General features: G+C 43.4%; 1 protein-coding gene across 9 annotated transcripts in view; it reads right to left on the bottom strand.

Annotated features, from left to right (window-relative positions):
- Nucleotides 1-16912, bottom strand: part of RESF1 (retroelement silencing factor 1) — a 33644-nt gene extending 16732 nt beyond the window's left edge. For 4 of the 9 annotated variants that reach the window (XR_002515600.2, XM_021922163.2, XM_003906182.4 and 1 more), the window contains exons 1-3: nt 16798-16912; nt 15422-15516; nt 5946-6114 (exon numbers count right to left, since the gene is read on the bottom strand). The gene's annotated coding sequence lies outside the window, so the exon portion shown is untranslated. Of the gene's footprint in view, nt 1-5945; nt 6115-15421; nt 15517-16385; nt 16500-16797 lie in introns of those variants that run through there. The other 5 variants (XM_009180482.3, XM_009180484.3, XM_021922164.2 and 2 more) reach the window with 5 other exon arrangements.
- Nucleotides 16913-17182: the final 270 nt, after the last annotated feature.

The raw sequence follows: 17182 nt of genomic DNA, 5'->3' as shown, positions 1-17182 counted from the left end.
GTTTCATTCCTAGGTTATGTACCAAACAGAAATGCATAATTATAACACTGCCAGCAGCATTAGGTGCAGTAAGCAAAAACTGGAAACAAACAAAACAGAAATGTATTCATATTAATGAAACACTATAGTAACAAAAATTAATAAACTCAGCTATATGCAACAATATGAATTAATCGAACAAACACACTACTGAGTGAAAAAGGCCAGAGACGAAAGAATAAACCATGATTCCATTTATATAAAGATTGAAACACAGACAAAACCAATCATCTAGGGACTGTAGTGGTACTTTTTACAAGGTGTGATGGAAGAGCAATTGGTAGTAAGTAGCATGAAGACAGCTTTTGACCAGGGTGGTGCTTACACACAAGTATGTTCCCTACATAACCCACTGGGTTATACACTTACCATTTTTACCCTTTCTTAGGTATGTTTTGATTTCATAAAGTTATTTTTTAAAACTCTTATAATAGTAGATGCATAGTATTATGCATTTATCAAAACCCGTAAGACCCACAAGATACAGAGAAAACTCTAAAGTTAGTGAGGGACTTTAATAACAACATATCAATATCACTAATCCAAGTTGCTAATAGTGAAACCTTAGAGTTGTGGAGATGGGAGGTTCCTATAAAGCTCATATATGGGAATGCTCTGTACTATAAGCTCTATTTTCTTTTTCTTTTTTTCTTAGACAGGAGTCTCGCTCTGGCGCCCAGGCTGGAGTGCAGTGGCACAATCTGGGCTCAGTGCAACCTGCACCTCCCAGGTTCAAGCGATTCTCTTGCCTCAGCCTCCTGAGTAGCTGGGACTATAGGCATGAGCCACCATGCCCAGCTCATATTTTGCATTTTTGGTAGAGATGTGGTTTCACCATGTTGGCCAGGATGGTCTCAAACTCCCTCCAGACCTCATGATCCACCTGCCTCGGCCTCCCAAAGGGCTGGGATTACACGCGTGAACCATCATGCCCGAGCTCAATTTTCTTTAAACCTAAAACTCCTCTAGAAAAGAAAGTCTATCTTAAAAAAAAAAAAAAAAAAAAAAGGCAGCCACCATATACTGACACTCATGTTGCCACTCTCACACGTTAGGACTTTGTTCCTCACTGGTTTGACTAGTCTACAAGGCTGGAAGCAGAATGGGTCACAGTGTTCACTGACAGCAGAAAAGCAGTACTTCTAAGGAGAATTAATGATGCCTAATAACTGCCCCTGACCCCCTCAGTGTCCCCTGGCTTTTACGTCCACTTGGAGGAGGGAATCTCATCAACTGAATTGTACCCTCCCCCAAATTCACACATGAAAGCCCTAAGTCCCAGTGTATTTGGAGATAGGGCCTTTAGGGAGGTAATTGGTTAGTGAGGTCATTCGAGTGGGGCTTTAATCCGAACAGTATCCCCCATAGGAAGAGGGACGCCAGCGACGTTGGCCTGCAGAGGAAGGACTATGTTAGGACACAGCAAGAAGACAGTCACCTGCAAGCCACTGAGAGAGAAGCTTCAGGAGAACAGAAATCAAACATACTGACCCTGGACTTCCAGCCTCCAGAACTGGGAGAAATAAATTCCTGTTGTTTACACCACCCAGTCTGTGGCATTACTGTCATAGTAGCCCACAATAAGAAATACATACTTGGTCTCTGCCCAGGATTCCAGACACAGGACACCTAAAACTCTTGTAGACCGGGGTATACAATCTTTTGCACTAATACGTGGTCTTTGAACTAGGTTCCTGACACAGATCTCCTGAGACCTCTATAATCTCCTAGGAGTGTCTGGTAACGTCGAGGTGACCATAGGGTGGACAGGGCATGGAAGCGCTCACATATGCATTCCCCCATGCATCTCTTCCACCTGGCTCTTCATCTAATAGCCTTTATAATAAGTAAACTGTTTCCCTGAGTTCTGTGAGCTCTAGCAAATTAATCAAATCCACAGAGGGAGTCTTGACAATCCCCTCTTTGTAACAGGTTGGTCAAAAGTACAGGTCACAACCCGGGACCCGGGACTGGCGAACTCAGGGGCAGTCTTGTGGGACTGAGTCCTCAACCTGTGGGCTCTGATGCTTTCTCCAGGTAGATGGTGCCAACATGTAATTGAATTGTAGGATACCCAGTTGTTGTCAGCTGGAAAACAGTTTGCGGATGGGGAGAAATCCAAATACAGTTTGGTGACCAGAGGTGAAGTGGTCAATTGCGTGAAGAAGTTTCAGTTTTCCTATCTCAAACATAGCCCTAGCAAATTAATACAGAGCATATGGGTAGGAAGGGAAACCGTCTTTATGTTAACTTGGGTTTTTTTTTCTCCATCCCTCTCCTTTACTGGCATAGAAGAAAACTGAAAACTGGAAAAGCACTCCTGAACGACGTAAATTGATGTTGCATTCTTCGGAAGATTGCCTCTAGCTACACAAATAGATTGTGAAAGGAAAATACAATCGACCCTTACACAACACAGGGATTACGACTTAGGGTGGCAGATGCAGAAGAAACTCCACGTATAGCCAGACAAGGTAGTGTGTGGATGCAGTCCCAGCTACTCAGGAGGCAGAGATGGGAGGACTGCTTGAGCCCAGATGTTTGAGGCTGTAATGAGCTATGACTGTACGCTGCACTCCAGCCTGGGCAATAGAGAGTGACCTCATCTCTCCAAAAAAAAAAAAAAAGTCAAATCCATGTGTATGTGGATCCACATGGTTCAAACTCAAGTTGTTCAATGGTCAGCTGCAGTCATAATCTGCTGGGGTGGATATAATGTATTCTCAGAACTTTTGAGAATATACTGTAACACAGATTACCACAGATAAGGTTTCCATAGTCCATCATTACCATTTCTCTGAGAAAATAAATTCTTGCCCCAAGTTCTCTGCCAGCCTCCATCACTGATACTTTAAAATAAAAAATACTTTTAAAAAGAATTTGTGCTTCCATGAAGTAACAATAAATACAGTGAAAATATTGTTAAAGAAATTAAAAACATGAGGTGGCTCACACCTGTAATCCCAGAACTTTGGGAGGCCGAGGCGGACGGATCACAAGGTCAGGAGATCGAGACCATCCTGGCTAACACAGTGAAACCCCATCTCTACTAAAAATGCAAAGAATTAGCTGGGCGTGGTGGCGGGCACCTGTAGTCCCAGCTACTCGGGAGGCTGAGGCAGGAGAATGGCGTGAACCCGGGAGGTGGAGCTTGCAGTGAGCCGAGATCACATCACTGCACTCCAGCCTGGGGAACAGAGCAAGACTCCGTCTCAAAAAAGAAATTAAAAACAAAAAAGCAAAAAAAGAAATTAAAATGCTACATTAGAAAATACTCAGTTATGCAAAATAAATCCCACTAAGGAATAAAAAAGGAATAAAAAGAAATGAGACATAAAAACAAAAACAGAGGTAAATGTAATTATATTAAAAAATCACATTTTTATATAAACAATTCTGAGAATATAAGACTAAAGCTTCCCACACTTCTGACACCAGATGTGTGGGTGTCTCACCCCACGTAACAAGAAATCAGTTCTGCAGTGTACACACCAGGTGGGTGTCCTAATTCATTTTAATTCCGAGACCATCTATATGAAGATAGTGTCAGATCTCATAAGTTTAGGGCTCAGTCCCACAAGACTGCCCCCTTTTTATTTTTATTTTTATTTATTTTTTTTCTTGAGAATGAGCCTCACTCTGTCGCCCAGACTAGAGTGCAGTGATGCGATCTCTGCTCACTGCAAGCTCTGCCTCCCAGGTTCACGCCATTCTCCTGCCTCAGCCTCCCGAGCAGCTGGGACCACAGGCGCCCACCACCATGCCTGGCTAATTTTTTGTATATTTAGTAGAGACAGGGTTTCACTGTGTTAGCCAGGATGGTCTCGATCTCCTGATCTCATGATCCACCCACCTCGGCCTCCCAAAGTGCTGGGATTACAGGCGTGAGCCACCGTGCCCAGCCAAGACTGTCCCCACTCCTGATGCCAACACCAAGCCCCAGGTTATTTTACCTGTGCTTCTGACCAACCAACTGTAAACTGGGGTTCCCATGATCCGCTCCTTTGGTTTGACTAATGTGTTAGAGCAGCTCACAGAACCCAGGGAACACCTGATCAGTTTATTTATAAAGTGCATTACCAAGGATATAGATCAAGAGATGTAGAAGGCAAGGTCACATGAGAAGGGGCACATAATTTCCATGCCCTCTCTGGGTGCGCCCCCCTCTAGGAACCTCCACTTGCTCAGCAATCTGAAAAGCCTTCCAAACTCTATCCTTTCCAGTCTTATGGAGGCTTCATTGCACAGGTTTGATTAATTAAACCATTGGCTACTGGTGATCAACTTAACCTCACCCCCTCCCCCTCAACCAGGTGTACCCTTTTCAACACTAGAGTTCACAGGTGTAAGAAATAAATTCCTTTTCTTCATAAAGGCCCCTGTTTCAGTTACTCTGCTATAAGTAACAGAAAATGGACTAAGATCGACAATTGGTACCAGGAATTAGGAGGAGGGCTGAAAAGTCCCAATCCTTTAATTGGGCCTTGGTCTTTCAGGTGACCAGCCCTCCATTCTGAAACTAGGGGATGCCAGCCATAAGTCAACTTATTAGCATACAAAAAAACCCAAACAAACATTTATCACTTTGGAGATTGCACGAATTTTAGGACTTGTATGCCTGAAAACAGGGATAAAGACCAGAGATACATTTCATAATATCACAATCCAAAAGACAGAGAATGTCAGTCTGGATTTTAAAAACTATCCAACTATACGCTATTGTCTCCAGGAGATACACTTTAGATCCAAAAACACAGATTGAAAGTAAAACAATGAAAAAATATCACACAAATAGCTCCAAGAAAGCTGGAATGCAGGCCAAGTGCGGTGGCTCACACCTATAACCCCAGAACTTTGGGAGGCCAAGGTGGGTGGATCACCTGAGGTCAGGAATTCAAGATCAGCCTGACCAACCTGGTGAAACCCCGTCTCCACCATATACAAAAAATTAGCCGGGCATAGTGGTACATGCCTGTAATCCCTGCTACTTGGGAGGTTGAGGCAGAAGAATCACTTGAACCTGGGAGGCAGAGGCTGCAATGAGCTGAGATTGTGCCACTGCACTCTAGCCTGGGCAACAAGAGTGAAACTCCGTCTCAACAAAAGAAAGTTGGAAAGCCTATACTAGTGTCAGACAAAACAGGCTAAAACAAAAAATGTTGATAAAAAGATGCATTCTATAATGATAAAAGGATCAACCCACCAAGATAACAATTACAAACATATGTGCACTGTTGTCTAAAACGAAGGTTGTTGAGGTAGAAATAATCTGATAAAAGTTTACTGGAGGCCAGATGTGAGGATCAATCTGAGAAGACATACCAACAGAGTTTGAAGAGTTCTGGAGTCCGCTACAAGTTGGAAGGCTTTTATAGGAAACTTTAGGAGAAGGGAGGGGGACTCCTAATACTCAAATTGTTGTTTTTCGTTGGAGGATACAATACTGAGGTTATAATCATTGGCTACTGATTGCAACATATAGGCTAAAATGTCTAAGTGCAAGAAAACTTGCATCAATAAAACCTGATGATTTACAAATAAAAGCAGCACCCTTTTGAGCGTTAGGTTATGTATTGATCAGTATATCAATTTGAGGAATGCATAAGATTCTTTACTCAAGGACAGGATGTCACCACCTTGTATCACAAGACCCCCCCAAAGCAGGTTAATCTGGAAGCCTGTTTACTTAAAACTGCCAAATGTGATCTGTAGGTTATTAATACCTAAGAGAGCATCAAAATACAAAAAGCAAAAACCACAATTCACCAATAAGAGTGGAAGACTTCAATTCCCTACTTTCAATAATGAATAGAACAAATAGGCGGAAAATCAACAAGGAAGTAGATGTCTCAAATTCCCACCCACATTCCTTTCCAGTGAGGGTGAAAGAAAAAGGCCCAAAATACCTCAACATGTAGGTGGGTGACTAACTGTCCATTAGTTGACTTCTAGGTATAATTCTGCTTCTCTTCTTCTGCAGATTACTGCGGATTGAATCCAACAGGACAAGTATTCTTGGAAGTTGTCAATTGCAAAAATTAATTTGTGAATCAGGAAATAATTAGAAGTAAACAGCTGCAAGAAAGCATAAATTTAATTATGGATGTGGATTTTCATATCAAAGATCTCACTAAGATTAACGATATCTGTGAAAATTTAAAAATACTCTATATCCACACAATGCAAATAACTGAAAAGCTGTTAACCCAGCAGCTTCCTTTATTTGTAAACTGGGCTTACTACAGAAAATTACAAAGCAAAAAGTAATCTAAAATAATACCTATAAGGAATAACCATATACTATCCATGTTAAACATACATGCACAAGCACACATACACATGAATAGAAAGAACTATAAGAAAATAGACCCAGGCTGGGCACAGTGGCTCACGCCTGTAATCCCAAAACTTTGGGAGGCCAAGGCAGGCAGATCACTTGAGCTCAAGTTCGAGACTGGCCTGGGCAACATTGTGGTAGTGCAAGCCTGTATTCTCAGCTACTTGGGGGGCTGAGGCATTGGTTGAACCCAGGAGGTTGAGGCTGTGGTGAGCGGGAATCATGCTACTGTACTCCAGACCGTGCGACAGAGCAAGAAATGTCTCAAAAACAAAAGAAAACCAACCAAACCAGAAAATGAACCTAACACTGTGCATATGGCATGGTGGCCAGGTCTGCTGTAGGTCAGATAAAATAGCAAAAAATAGAATATGGAAGTATAAACTGAGTCACAGCAAGAATTTGTTTGTTTTTTTTTTTGAGACAGGGTCTCACTATGTCACCCAGGCTAGAGTGTAGTGGCGTGATCTCAGCTCACTGCAACTCCGACTCCTTGGCTCAAACAACTCTCTCACCACAGCTTCCCAAGTAGCTGGGACTACAGGTGAATGCCACCGTGCGGCTAATTTTTTTTTGTGTTGTAGAGATGAGGTTTCGCCATGTTGCCTAGGCTGGTCTTGAACTCCTGAACTCAAGCGATCCACCCACCTCAGCCTAAGAATTGTTTTATATATAGCGGTTACCACTGGCCAGGTGTGGTGGCTCACACCTATAATCTCAGCATGCTGAGAGGCTGAGGCAGAGTCCAGCAGTTCAAAACCAGCATGGGCAACACAGTAAGACCCAGTCTCTACAAAAAAATAAAAACAAAAATCGAAACATTAGCTAGGTGTGGCGGTACATGCCTATAGTCCCAGCTACGTGGGAGGCTGAGGTGGAAGGATCACTTGAGCATGGGAAGTTGAGAGTGCAGCGGGCTATGGTAGTGTCACTGTACTCCAGCCTGGATGACACAGCAAGATCTGTCTCAAAAAAGGAAAAGTGGGTTGACAATTTATTAAAGGTAAGAGCAACATTATTGGAGTAAATCAAAGTACTATTAACAGCCAATACAACAGGCATAAAAAAGTCTTTCAGGCCAACCCAAAAGACACACGCCATCTAGATAATGTCTAGCAGGTTTCAGTGTTTTCTGAATAAACAAACATTATCTGAACACCACATTAAAGAGAAGTCCTAATGTAAACTTCTAAATGGGAAAAAGTCCTGACCCCTTCTGTTTCCTTTTCTATCTATGCCAACCACAGACACAGCATGATTTCATCTGTAAGCATTTCAGTACCGAAAACACATAGGACTTAAGAAATATATAATATACATTGAAATACTATTCTCAATACCTAAAATATGTAAATTTGCTCTGGTATTTTAAATTGAAAATTTCCCTTATGGCTTTGTAAGTTCCATCTCTTATGTTCCACAAAGCAAAGTTTATCTGAAGAGTATCCACTGACATGGTTAAATTGAGAAAAGTCTATTTTCCATTGAAAACCTGATTTGCAATATAAGCATTAGAAAAATTAGAGACACCTCTAGAAAGTTAACAAAACCACCACTACTAACAATTCAGTGTAAAAAGCCACTTTTCAGGAATTCCAAATGTAACACAATTTATTCAACCTGTACTAGCTCTGGCTTTCTGTATCCTTAGTCACAGGAAAAATTAGCCTATCAGTCCTTAAATAGGCTTTCTAGAATCCATTTTTCTAAGCCCAGATGGTCCTGGACCACAATGCAATGGTATTACTTAATAATTTTGACTTTACAATGATGCAAAAGTGATACAGGCATTCAGCAGAAATTGTACTTTGAATTTCTATCTTTTCCCAGGCCTGTGATAGGCAGTATGATATTCTTCCACGCTGAGTGGTGGCAGCAAGCCACAGCAGCCAGTCACGTGATCACGAGCATTAACAATCAATACAAAAAAAAATCCCTCCTGCAGAGGCACGCTGGTGTTTCGGTGGGGCGGGGGGCGGGGGCTGCCCCTCCCACAGTGCGTTAAAACAAAACAAAACAAAAACGATCAATGGTGTACTGTGCTAGCTAAGGTTTTTTGGATGTTGTGTTTTCCCATCCCATCGTGTCTATAAAACCCCATTTTTGACTTTATTTTCTACTTAATATGGGTTATTGAGATGTAACTCCATCATAAGCTGAGGTACATCTGTACTATTATAAACAACTAACTTTTGAACATCTGTATGTAAAGAACTATGTGGAATGCTTTATATACTTTATCTCATTTAAATGTTACAACAAATTAACAAAGACTTGCAATCGTCCCTCTACAGCACAGTGGTTAGAAGGGGCAGAACAGTTCTCTACGCTTCTGTAAGTGCAGTCAGCAAAAGGCCAAATGGATTCATGTATTACTAAGTCCAACAGCAAAATCAAGATCAGTATCCTCAGCCCCACAGGATGACACCAAGTCAGATGAGAACACCAAACTGTGGCCATTTTATAGCCAGCAACTATACCTCCCAAGGTGGTAAAGTCCTATGCTCAATTGAAACCAAGGAGGCAGATGAGAAATAGCTTTGTGACTGTTTCTCACGGGGCTGCTTTTCTCTCACTTTGTTCTTGGAGGACCTGCAGGGTGTCCGGCCAGAATATGGGTCAGCCTGTGATTAAGCCTAAGCTTTGCCTCCATGGTCTATGAGAAGAGCAAGTCATCAGGGCACCATGGTGAAGCTGTTCACCTACAACTCTGCCTTCCCATCTTTCATGTATCCAGCTATAAACTCTATTCAGAACCACAGGCCATCTGATCAGATACCCTAATCCATTGTACTTTGTCTTAAGCAACAATGGATTAAAAAGTGCCTGCAATGGTGATTCCCAGCAGGATGATCACACCTACTGTGGAGGATATACCGCAAGGTTCCCCATGCAGAGACAACTAAATATATCCCAACTACAAAGCTTCACCAGTGAGAGTGACAGGGCTTTCTCCCTTAAAAAGGAAGAAATAAATTGCTCTACTTTTTCTGACTCATTAACACAGGTACAGCAAGAAGTGCTCGCAATCACATCTATCTTGACTGGCCAGCAGGAAGTTCAGACCAATGCAACAGACTATCGTCATTCAGGCTAGCATACTGACACTAGTCTGTTGTGCCTTCAGAGCAGAGATGCCACAGACAAATTTTAGACCATGTTTTATATTGTATTATTCCCTAAAATGGGAATTAAAGACAATAGAGAACACATGAAGTGGAAGCCACTTACCCTACCAGAATTCTGCCAAGTAATTCATTTTGGAGCCCTCTGGATACCCACCTCAAGGAAACATCTACTAGATCAAGCTTGTCCACTCTGCAGCCCAAGATGGCTTTGAATGAGGCCCAACACAGATTTATAAACAGTCTTAAAACATAGAGAATTTTTTTTTGCAATTTTTTTTAAAGCTCATCATCTATTGTTAGTGTATTTTATGTGCGGCTCCAAACAATTCCTCTTCCGAAGTGGCCTAGGGAAGCCAAAAGATTGGACACACAGTGTACTAGAGGTCTGGTGATCTTAAATATCTGAAAAGCGCTGACAAGTACCCCCAAGTACACATGACACATCAGTGTGTGGCAGGCGGGTACAAACCATATTAAGACAATACTGTGTTGAGGTAAAAACCGTATTCGAAGTATAAGTATCGCTTCCTTTTTTTATTTATTTATTTTTTGAGACAAAGTATCGTTCTGTCACCAGGCTAGAGTGCAGTGGCGTGATCTTGGCTCACTGCAACCTCCAGCTCCTGGCTTTAAGCGATTCTCCTGCCTCAACCTCCCCAGTAGCTGGGATTACAGATAGCGCCACCATACCCAGCTAATTTTTGTATTTTTAGTAGAGATGGTGTTTCACCATGTTGGCTAGGAAGTATTGCTTCTTATAATACGAGTAAGCCAATTTTCGGCCACTGGAGATAGACAAAAGGCCTTCAGTGGAACAGAAGAGTTCCTCTAAAGCATGCAGTTGAGGGTAGTTGTCCAGGTTCTTGGCATCTTAAAGAAGAACTGAACAAACTACACAAGCAAGGCAGCCAAAGCAGAGATTTATTTTAAAGTAGAGTGCACTCCACAAGGTGGGAACAGATGCAGCAAGTGGCTCAAGACAGTCAGTTACAGAATTTTCTGCGGTTTAAATACTCTCTAGAGGTTTCCCATTGATTCACTTTATGTAAGTGAAGTAGTGGCCAGCCACTAGCCTGATTGGTTGTGGGAGGGGACCAATCAGAGGTACTTTCATTTTCTGACTGCCACTCAGCAACTTCCACGCAGAAAAAGGAGGGGTTGAAAAGGGAGTAGCCGGCAGGGAGCAGTGGCTCACGCCTGTAATTCCAGCACTTTGAGAAGCAGAGGCACGCTCATCACTTGAGGTCAGGAGTTCGAGACCAGCCTGGCCAACATGGTGAAACCTCGCCTCTACCATAAATACAAAAATTAGCGCGGCGTGGTAGCAGGTGCCTGTAATCCTAGCTACTTTGGAGGCTGAGGCAGAAGAATCGGAGGCGGGGGTTGCAGTGAGCCAAAATCACACCACTGCACTCCATCCTGGGCAACAGGGTGAGACTCCGTCTTAAAAACAAACAAAAAAAACAAAACGACAAAACTACAATAGATAAAACCATATAGTACTGACACAGGACAGGCATCAATCAATAGAATAGAACCTAGAACCCAGAGATAAACCTTCACACTTATGGTCCCTAGTAAGGAATGAGAAGAATCCAGGATATCTTAAAAACTTACAACTTGACAATCCAAAGACAACACAAATTTAAGGCCAAAGGTTTTGAATAGATACTTCTCCAAAGAAATCAATATGCACATACAAAGATGCTTAACATCACTAATCATCAGGGAAATGCAAATCACAATCACAATGAGCGACCACTTCAGGCTCACTTTAATGGCTATAAAAGTTAACTATGGATGTAGACAAATGAGGACTCTAAAACACTGCTTTATAAAATGGTGCATGTCTATTCACAATAGCAAAGACCCGGAATCAACCTAAACGCCCATCAATGGTAAACTGGATAAAGAAAACAGTACACATACACTAGGGAATACTATTCAGTCATAAAAAAAGAATGAGGCCGGGCGCGGTGGCTCAAGCCTGTAATCCCAGCACTTTGGGAGGCCGAGACGGGCGGATCACGAGGTCAGGAGATCGAGACCATCCTGGCTAACACGGTGAAACCCCGTCTCTACTAAAAAAATACAAAAAACTAGCCGGGCGCGGTGGCCGGCGCCTGTAGTCCCAGCTACTCGGGAGGCTGAGGCAGGAGAATGGCGGGAACCTGGGAGGCGGAGCTTGCAGTGAGCTGAGATCCGGCCACAGCACTCCAGCCTGGGCGACAGAGCAAGACTCCGTCTCAAAAAAAAAAAAAAAAAAAAAAGAATGAGATCACGTCCTTTCTAGGTGCTTGGAGTTGGAGGACATTATCCTTAGCAAACTAACACAGGAAACCAAATATTGCATGCTTTCACATAAGTGGGAGCTAAATGATGAGAACACATGGACATGTAGAGGGAACTAACACACTGGGACCTACAGGCGGGTGAAGGGTGGGAGAAGGGGGAGGATTCAAAAAAAACAAGCAATTGGGTACTAGGCTTAATACCTGGGTGATTAAATAATCTGTACAACAAACTCCCATGACACAATTTTACCTATATAATAAACCTACACACGTACCCCCAAACGTAAAACAGAAGTTAAATAAAAAATAAAAATAAAACAGTAAATCTACTTTGGATAACAGTCTGGCAGTTCCTCAAAATGTTAAACAGTTATCATAACCAAGGAATTTCACTCCTAGGTATTTACCCAAAAGAACTGAAAACACACATCTACATAAATATATGAATGATCATAGCTGCACTACTCATAGTAGCCAATAGTGAAAACATGTCAAAGGTCTGTTAACTGATGAAGAATAAGCAAAAGTGGTATATCCATACAATGGAATATTTGGCAATAAAAACGAATGAAGTAACATACATGTGTTAACATAAATGAGCCTTGAAAACATGCTGGGGGAAACCACATCACACTACATATTATGACTTTAGTTACGTGAAATGTTCAGAATATGCAAACTTACAGAAATAGATTAATGGTTACCTGGGGAAAGGTGCATTGGAGAAAATGGGGAGTTACCACTATTCAATATGGAGGTATTTTAGGGGTCAATAAAATGTTCTTAAATTGATAGTGGTGATGGGTACACAAATCTGAATATACTAAAAACCACTGAAACTGTACACTGGGTGTAAATGGGTGAATCAATGGCTTATAAATTTTATCTCTAACTATAGTCACAAAAGGTATGCTCTGAACAACTTGAAGCTGCTTGCATATATATCTGGAGATGTCAGGGCTGCCCAGTGGAGAAATGGTCTGCCTGAGAACCAAGGCAGAGGACAGCAGAGCTCAAAGATACAGTGTCCCAAATCTTTAAAACTTTCCTTCAGATTTAGATCCTGGATCTATCAAAACCCAAAGGTTCTGATCCATGAACTTTTTTTTTTTTTTGAGACACAGTCTCGCTCTGTCGCCCAGGCTGGAGTGCAGTGGTGTGATCTCAGCTCACTGCAACCTCTCCCTCCTGGGTTCAAGTGATTCTCCTGTCTCAGCCTCCTGAGTAGCTGGGACTATAGGCACATGCCACCATACCGAGCTCATTTTGGGATTTCACCTTGTTAGCCAGGGTGGTCTCAATTTCCTGACGTCATGATCCACCTGCCTTGGCCTCCCAAAGTGCTAGGATTACAGGCATGAGCCACTACGACTGGCCCATGAACTTTATTTTCTGAGACAGAGTCTCACTCTGTCACCCGAGCTAGAGTATAGTGGTGTGATCTTGGCTTACTGCAACCTCTGCCTCCCGGGTAGCTGGGATTACAGGCATGTGCCATCACACCAAGCTAATTTTTTGTACTTTTAGTAGAGACGGGGTTTCACCATGTTGGCCAGGCTGGTCTCCAACTCCTGACCTCAGGTGATCTGCCCACCTTGGCATCCCAAAGTGCTGGGATTACAGGTGTGAGCCACCACGCCCGGCCCTGCTCCATGAACTTTAAAAGTATGTCATCTAATGAATTCTCCTCTGGGGCTTGGAAAATAATAATCTCCTTATGGTTTCTGTTTCTTGAAACTTAACTGGACAATACAACTTCTTTTAATACACTTTGTCATTTTAATCACAAGACTTTATTTACAAATGAAACCTTGTAATTTGATACATCAAAAGAATCTAAGTTACTGTCATTAAATCTTTGCGATCATGAAAACCAGGAGCATAAAATGTACAGTTCCAATCTCACTTGAGATATTTACCTCAACAGCCTCCAACTTTGCTCTTCACGTACGAGTACACTTAAGGTATTAGGAATAGTATAAGTATTGCATAGTTGCCACCCAACAAAGCATTTAGAATTCCTCAAGGTCCAAGATTCTTTCTTCACAACCTCCTTCCAAAGTGAATGTTAACTTGTGTATCTATAGCCAGGGTTAGTCGACTATTCTCCTGGACTTATCTCAAAATGAATGCACTCCCTGTCTGTTTTACATAATAGAGTGTGCCTCTAATGGGGAAGGGAGGGAGGCCTGATTAGATTCTTGAAATTCACCTTCATAAATACCTTTTTTTTTTTTTTTTTTTTTTTTTAAAAAAAAGACAGAGTCTTGCTCTGTTGCCCAGGCCCACAGTGCGATGGGGTGACCTCAGGTCACTGCAACCTCTGCCTCCCGGGTTCAGCCACTCGAGTAGCTAGGATTACAGGCGTGTGCCACCACGCCTGACTCATTTTTGTATTATTAGTAGAGACAGGGTTTCGCCATGTTGGCCAACTTGAGTCCAGGGCTGGTCTCGAACTCCTGGCCTCAAGTGATCTGCCCGCCCCAGCCTCTTAAAGTGCTGGCATTGTAGACATGAGCCACCACACCTGGCCTACAAATAAGTTTTAAGCAACATTAAATCAATTCCCTAAGCATTTGAGCTCCAACTATCTCCAAGACACTGATAATCTAGGAGGGAAGAGAGATTCCTGTACAATCACAGAGATAATGTAGAAGAACAAAGCTTTGGGGCAAGTTTGTCCTGCCTAGGAATTCAGTGGAGGCATTTTTTTATTTCAAACAACACTGCAGGTAAATCCAGATGTGGACCAGTAGTGACGGATACTTTCTAACAAAACAGGACCTACAAAAAAGAGAATCTAAGAGCATCTACAGTGATGGGTTTAATCAACAAAAAGCTCATGAAGTTAGAGCTTAAATGAACCAGCTGAATTTCTGCTAAGACAGCATTACATGTCCCAGGCCACAAAATCTATTTCCTCTAACATGACAATAGCTAACATTTATTGGGCACTCACCATGTTTCAAGAGCTGTTTAACTGTGATATGCATGAAACTCCTGTAACTCTACCATAACAATCCTATGACATTAGTACTTTTCCCCATTTTATAGATGAGAAAACAGGCAGAGGTTTATTTTTCCAGGGTTGTACAGATACTGCTGAGTGCTACAGCTAAGATTTAAACCAAAGCAGTGTGGTTACAGGGACCATGATCTTTATCATTAGGTGAGACTTCCTAAGACATTTTGTGGTTACAGATGAAAGCCCTGGACATGCCCACTTTGGCTGTACAGGATGCATCCTTCAGAGTGGTGCTCTGTGCCACATTCCCCTATGTGCCACCAACAGTAAGAAAATATAATAAAAACAATCACATAAGAAACACAGCACAGACAGAAGCAGACCTCTGCCCAGGTAACTTCCACTACAATTACCTTACCACAGACCTCTTTCCCATTTTGCTAAGATTAACAACTGATTTTTCAGTACTATGCCGACAACATTTCTTCGTCTCAAGCTTTGTTGTCAAATCCATTGAGTCCCACAGTTTAATTTTTAACCAATGTTGATTCACTGAGCTAGTAATTTTAATTCGGTAACAGGTAAATTACTCCATAGTTACGTGCGAATAACTGCCTGGTTAAATCAGGGTGGGTTTCTTAGAGGTGATAATACTTACCGTTAAGCACAACTTTAGTCTTTAATTATTGTGTATGTTCCCATTTCACTCCAAACACATCAGTCCCCCTCCATACAGTATTTACTTCTTTGGTCCTAGGGACAACAAGAAACGTTTTATAATAAAAGAGGACATGCTAATGTGTTTACTAGATATGACACTGCTGTGCAAAACTGTTTTCTTTTAAGGTTGCACAGAAAGCATGCGAACTTTACTGAATTCTTATTAAGTGTCCTAAGTAACAGAAATAGAAACTAGGTCTGGCCTGAAAACACCATTCACTTAAGTCAGAATCTATGTGCGCTCCTCTAGGTCGGCTATTGTAGTATCATTGCAAAACAGTAACACTTTATCTCTGCACTTGTCTTTATTGGATTAATGTTAAATAGAAAAAAATCCGACTGCAGAGGGGAAAAAAACCTAAAACCTTAACACACATGCACATTAACAATGAATGAAACATGATTAAAGCTAACACATTTAGCAGAAAAATACAATCTCCAAACAAGCTCTGCGGCCCGCCTACTGAGATGCACCGGCCCCCCACAAAACGAAAACGCGCCTCAAGCTCATACACATCCTTGTCTTAAGACGGTTATGCACTCGATGTACTACAAATTGTTTCCACGGAAATTATTCCCCGAAAGTTTGCTGCTAAACTCAGGACCCTAAGGACGTTTGCTTAGGGAATCCGTGTCCCTCGAGAACACCTAAGATGGGTATGCGTTTGTGCATTTAAAAATGCCTCAAGGAACTATTGCCGAGGAACAGAAAGCATAGCCGGCGCAGAAGCGTTCGCGGACCACTTGGAGACAGATGCCAGTACAGCAATTCCGTTCCAGGAGGCTTCGACTTAAGAGGGCAGGGGAGGAGGAGAACGCTCGGGAAATAGGAAAACAAAGATTTTTTTTTTCCACTCCAGTGACAGCAAAGCCTTAAAAACATAAGCAGCTCTCATACCCACCCGCCTCACCAGCCGCGCCTCGCAGTTCAACAAAACGCGTCCTCGCCCTCGCCACTCGCGACCTCTACCGCGCAGCGCCAGGCAATGAGGGAAAACAGCCAGCGAGGCCCGCCCTCCGGTCCAAGGCTCGGCGTCCGCGGAGGCCCAGGGCCGTCCCCAGTACGGCGGGCAGAAGAGAGCGCGTCGGCGGAGCCCAGCTTCGGGCGGCGGACTACGGGACGCGCGAGCCGGCGGGGCCCGAGGCCCGGGTTCCGGGGCCGCCCGCGACTGCGTTCTCGCCGCAGAACAAAAGCGCTCCGCGCCGCGCGCCGCGCGCCGGCCCCGGCCGTGAGCGCCTCTGGCTCCCGGCCCCCGCCCCGCCCGCACCCCGGAAGGCGAAGGAGGGACCTCGGGGTGCTCGCCTCACACTTACCGACAAGGGAAGAGGACCACCCCAGCAAGCAGGGGTAAAGCCGGCGGCCTCCCGGGCCCCAGAGTTTAAGTCAAGTGGGGTCCGCCTCCAGGGGCGGGTCGAGGAGCCAGGCCCAGGATCCTGGAACAGCTAGGCTCCGCCTCACGCCCGAGGCGGTGTCTACGAGGGCCGCGCCGCCGCGGTCCTAGTGCCACCCGAGAAGCCGCGGAACGGGCCAGCGGATCGCACCAGGGCTTGCAGAGCGCTTTCATCTGCCCGACGCGGAAATCTCCCGCAGCGATCTTCTACCTTTAAGGGGCATCCGCAGCACCCAGAGGGCATGTTAAAGAGAGATTGAGAACCGCCAGCAAAACTACTGATTCAGTAGGTTTGGGGTGGGGGCTGA

Source organism: Papio anubis, chromosome 9, assembly GCF_008728515.1.
Source record: "Papio anubis isolate 15944 chromosome 9, Panubis1.0, whole genome shotgun sequence".
Classification (NCBI taxonomy): domain Eukaryota; kingdom Metazoa; phylum Chordata; class Mammalia; order Primates; family Cercopithecidae; genus Papio; species Papio anubis.
The sequence above is the reverse complement of the archived record's forward strand: the minus strand, read 5'-3'. Positions and strand labels throughout refer to the sequence as shown.